Source organism: Spodoptera frugiperda, chromosome 16, assembly GCF_023101765.2.
Source record: "Spodoptera frugiperda isolate SF20-4 chromosome 16, AGI-APGP_CSIRO_Sfru_2.0, whole genome shotgun sequence".
Lineage (NCBI taxonomy): Eukaryota > Metazoa > Arthropoda > Insecta > Lepidoptera > Noctuidae > Spodoptera > Spodoptera frugiperda.
Window position 1 is genome coordinate 8,466,451 of NC_064227.1, and position 5,433 is coordinate 8,471,883.

At 34.9% G+C, this 5,433-nt stretch overlaps 1 protein-coding gene across 2 annotated transcripts in view; it reads right to left on the bottom strand.

The window, feature by feature from the left end:
- The window catches only part of LOC118280795 (facilitated trehalose transporter Tret1), a 22,649-nt gene extending 18,656 nt beyond the window's left edge, over positions 1-3,993 (bottom strand). Inside the window, exon 1 of one of the 2 annotated variants that reach the window (XM_035601169.2) lies at positions 3,850-3,993. The gene's annotated coding sequence lies outside the window, so the exon portion shown is untranslated. Of the gene's footprint in view, positions 1-3,845 lie in introns of both variants that reach the window. The other variant, XM_035601170.2, reaches the window with a different exon arrangement.
- Positions 3,994-5,433: the final 1,440 nt, after the last annotated feature.

The window sequence follows — 5,433 nt, forward strand, 5'->3', positions numbered from 1 at the left end:
TTTATTTTATTTTTATTTTTATTTTATTTTTATTTTATTTTTATTTTATTTTTATTTTATTTTTATTTTATTTTTATTTTATTTTTATTTTATTTTTATTTTATTTTTGTTTTATTTTTTGATTTTTGAAATAAAAATATATCTATGTCCTTTCTAAGGTTCTAAACTATATCTGTACCAAATTTCAACCAAATCCGTCAAATAGTTGCGGAGATTAATGGTATAAGCATAGAATGTTCGACGTGATTCTTTAATTTGACATAACTTTTTTATTTATGAACCGATTGACATGAAACAAACACTAAATGTAAATTTAAGCATCCCACAATATATTCGTGAAAACCGCATCCAACTCGGATCAGCCGTTTCTGAGATTAGCGCGCACAGACGAACAGACAAACAGACAAACAGACAAACAGACAAACAGACAAACAGACAAAAAAAAAGTTAATTACATTTTTGGGTTCGACATCGACATAACAATAACCCCTGCTATTTTTTTTATTTTTATTTTCAATGTACAGACAGCACTTTTCTACGATTTTATTATATGTATAGATAAACACGTTGTTTCAAGTGTTTGCATAAATTATCCTATTTTTTTTTATATTAATCAACTATAAATTATACTGTGTTAATGATAAAAATAAATCATTTTGGTCAACGATGAAATATTTAGAAAGGACTGCTATAAATAGTTTGATGTTTTGAAAGGATGTGTGCAAGTCGTCTTATGAAATAATTGCATCGAGTTAGAATGAATGCAAATACCAGTTTATTTATATCTAGACCAAAAGTAGACGATTTTAAAAAGTGTAGGCGGAAGGTTTTTCTACTACATGTAGGTAATTATGTACACTCAGCCAAATTATTAATTAGTATTTAGTTAACAAAATAATGATTGACCAATTATTTCTTAAATACAGCATTTTTCAGAAAAGCTGTATCGTTGTTTACAAACATACAATTTTACAGCAATAAATGAATTGAGTTTGAGTTTACACTGTATACACCTGACACCCAGACCCAAAAATAACAATATTGTTGGGATTATTGTTATTACACTAATTTGAGAATTTTACCTGATATACATAAAGAAACCTTTGTCTTTCCGTAAACCGCATGATGTCATGATGATGTTGAATTAGAATATTTACACACTGTTCATTTGCACAGTGCGCAATGCGATGATATTCATCTCCTAATTACAATATTATTTAATTTCTGGTTTTTGTTTAAGTTAAGTACATAGTATGTTATTTATTATAATTAAAAAAAATGTGAATGACAATAAACATACTTAATTCCAGCCGCGTGATTCACACGTGTGTTTTAGTTCCCTGTCGTAAAATACACATTAGAATACCTTTAAGATGGTAATGTAAGATTAACCGAGGTTTTTTAACTGTGGGAGAATGCTTCCACGCGATACCACGGCTTCACAGAAAACCGACGTGAAACAACTGTTTCGTTGTGTGAGTGAGGTTACCGGAGGCCTAATTGCCCCCTTTCCAATCTTACCAATCTCCGATTCCCCAACAACAACCCTTAAATTCCAAACCCCCAAAAGGCCGGCAACGCGTTTGTAACGCCTCCGGTGTTTTGAGTGTCTATGCTGCCATTGCTTACCATCAGGTGATCCGTCTGCTCGTTTACCGGCTTAGTTTATTATAATGAATTACTGAAACGAATTAATTATTTAATGAAATGAATTATATGTTTGTCTTATTTGATATTGTTAGGACAAGTTTTGTATGCAGGAAAAATCGACACATCTACTGGGAGCATCGTAAAGTCGTACACAGGAGAAGCAGGGGTGGAACTAGCGAAGTTTATATATTTTGTAAGTCATTTCATCATCATCGTCACATCAGCCATAAGACGTTCAGTGCCGCTTATTGGCCTCCCCAATGACTTCCAGATAAGCCGGTTGAACGCGACTTGCATCTAGCGCTCCCTTTTTTTTTAGGGGGAATATCATCCAATGACTTCTCCCGCCATGGGTGAGGTGAGAGGGGAGTGTTGGACTCTTACGGACTAAAAACCACCCCGTTCCTACTGCTGCTTTTCGAGCCGGAGCCCCGGTAAACCCGCTAGGTAGACCGATAGCTCCGGTTAATCAGGTTAATCATCAAGTTAATCAGGTCGTTTGTCCACCTTGTGGGTGGACCCTACGCTATAAGTATTTTATGTGACTGTTAGTGGCGCCGTGAACAGCCTCTTAATTTTTATGAGATCGACACGAGTTTTTGTAACTAGCTCGTAATTAATGTGAACGTAAAAATGTAAAAGTTGATTTAGGTGGTAGGTAGGTGTACGATGGGTTTTATTTTAATGGTATTTATAACAAGATTATATATGTTTGTTTGTTTGTATATGTATAACTACTTATGTGTACTATGTCACTGCAAACTTGACCGAGATCGAGTTTTAGTTGATGGTGAGCTGACGCCTTATATTGTAAACTAAATTATTGACCGGTCTTTACTTCAACACTCAATACTTGACTCACCTCGACCTGGTTGGGTAATGTCAGTAGTCACTTGGTCAGGAGTCAGGACAAAGAAATATTTACCTTAAAAGATTTCTATAATTAATTTATGGATAAATTGGTATTCATATGAGACACTATATATCAATATATCGTGGTGGCTAAGTGGTTTAAAAGGCCGCTTCTTATGTTATGTGAAGGAATGCGAAATATATGTAGGTACTTTCTTATATTATTTAGACAACATTGACAAACGATGGAGGAAACCTGGGCTTATAATTTCTAATTATAAGTTTTAAATCGCTAACCTGTATTGAGCAAGCGTGGTGATTAATGCTCAAACCTTCTCCGTGTGAGAAGAGGCTTTGGTCAGCAGTGGCCACTTATAGGCTGATGATACTGATGATGTGAATATCTGAGTCTGAGACAATAAGGCCACCGTTATTCCCACTCAGCAGATAATAAAATGTGAGGTCCAGTTTATGCAAAAAATAATTAGCTAGAGTCAAATCATTGGACAGCCCATTACTCCCCATTCCAGTTCGACAGATAGCACGCATTTTTAAATATAAATATAGCTGAATTCTATAAATACTGTTTTCGCCAACACTTAATTATTCCGGCAGTTAATCACCGTGCCAGTAAACTTGTCAGACCGGAATTGTGACCCGAGAATCGAACCCGATACCTTCTACTCAGCATTCGCGCTTGCGGTCACTCGACCGACGAAACAACGAGGCAGACAGTTATATAATCAAAAGGAAAGAACATCAAGATTTATGAACAGCACATAATCTGATATTATAAACAGTCACTGTTTGTATGCTATTAAAAACAAAATCAAAAGATGCATAATGGAGAGAGAGAGAGAGAGAGACGATTTCACTTTTTAATTTGGCGAAATTATGCAAGTGTGTTACATGGTGCTATGCGTTCGCGAAACACATCTATGACGTATTCTAATGAAAAGTAGGTAGTCTATGATACAAGTGTCTCGTTCTCCTTTAGATAAATCTATGATGATCATCAAATGATGATGATGATTATAAGATAAATATTTTTTACGTCAATTTATGGGAACACCTCCTATTTTTGCGCTTTCACTAGCTCTGCTCGGCTCCTATTGATCGCAGCGTGATTTTCTATAACCTATAGCCTTCCTCTATAAATTGATTACCCAACATAAAAATATTTCAAATTGAACTAGTAGTTCTTGAGATTAACGCGTCCAGACACACAAACTCTTCAGTTATATATTAAAAAGGTCTATGCTACCTTTAGAAAAAACATCTGAATAATTTAAAACTAATAACATACTCATAACTAAAACGTAAAAATAACTGCCAAACATTACCCACTTGTATAGCCACTGCACTTCAATCCATGCACAAAATGCAATCACTGTTTATTTTCAAAATGCACTGCATACACTGCCCACACTGCACTGCTCTTCAAAACTGATCGAAATAATAACTGAACTTTCACAGTTCCATACATTATACCTCGTGGGGTATCACATCCCCACTCATGTCATATCATTGGTGTATCACGCTTGTGGATATGTATATCAGATCATCAAATGACATCAATAGTGCTCTATTGGAATATAGAAGTCCTGTATACATAAATAAATCATAACAGGTTTTTATTAAGGGGGGAAGATCATCCAATGACTTCTCCCGCCTCGGTGAGGCGAGAGGGAGTGTCAGACTCTTGACCCTTTCTCTTTTTTAAAAACGTTACCCCACACTAAAATTTTCTTCTGTGTTGTGGGTGCGTTTACAAACATACAAGTTCACATACACATAACACCCAGACCCGAAACAACAATTTGTGGATTACACAAAGAGTTGCTCCGTGCGGAAATCGAACCCGCTACACGTTGCACGGCAGCCGGTTGCCCAGCCACCAAGCCAACCGTGCACTATAAAAAGTATCTTTAAGCACTTATTTCTGCTATCTTGAAGGAAAATATGTTGGTATTTTGTTTAAAAACACCAAACGAAATACTTACTGCGAAATGTTTTCTATTAATCTTAATTATGGATGTGAAAGTTGGCGAATGTGATGCCATGCCATGCCGGAGCAGCTTCGCTCTATTCATAAAATACATTTATAATAAAAATTAATTAACTAGACGGAGATATATGAAACTTGCTGCTAGGGTTGCCATAGTTTTGTTACTTTATTGAATTAATCAGCGAATAAAAAAAACTAAGATCAGTAAAGTTTAAGTTGCATCAAAGAATAATTTATCCTCTACTGTCATTAGAATACGTTTCCAGAAGATTGGTAGGGTTGCTATACAAAGTGGTAGCAGTGTCAGTCTTCTCAATAGCTTTTAAAATATTTCTGAGCAAAAAAATGGCCAGCCCTATAGTCATGTGAAATATTTAAAAATTGTGCCAAGGATTTTGCTAGTAGTATAAAACTGGTTTGCCTCTTTAATATTGTTATAAAAATGCTGTCTCTGATCATTTCTTTAACCTTACTTTTGATTTGTGAAATGCTACTATAAATAGCAGTAGACAATTATGTATAATAAGTACCTGTTGCACTCAATATCCTGGCTAGATTCTAAGTATAACTATGCTTGAAAGGGGTTAAAATAAAATTCGTGAGTGATATATTAAAAAAAAATTAAACGTTGCCCTTTGCTGCTATTTTCTCCTGTGTCGTTGGTGCGTTTACAAACATACAGCTTCACATACAATAACAATTTGTGGATCACGCAAAGAGTTGACTGAAACTTAAGAGCGATATTAGATTATACGTAGAAATATTTAAACGATACCTTTCTAAACAATACAATTATATCACACAACATATACAGAGATCACAACAACCGTAATCTCAACAGTTATGTATTACATAAGTTTGCAATGCATGTACATAACCTAACATGCAACTACCATTGTTTAGGTTTTTTGGTGTCTGGCTCG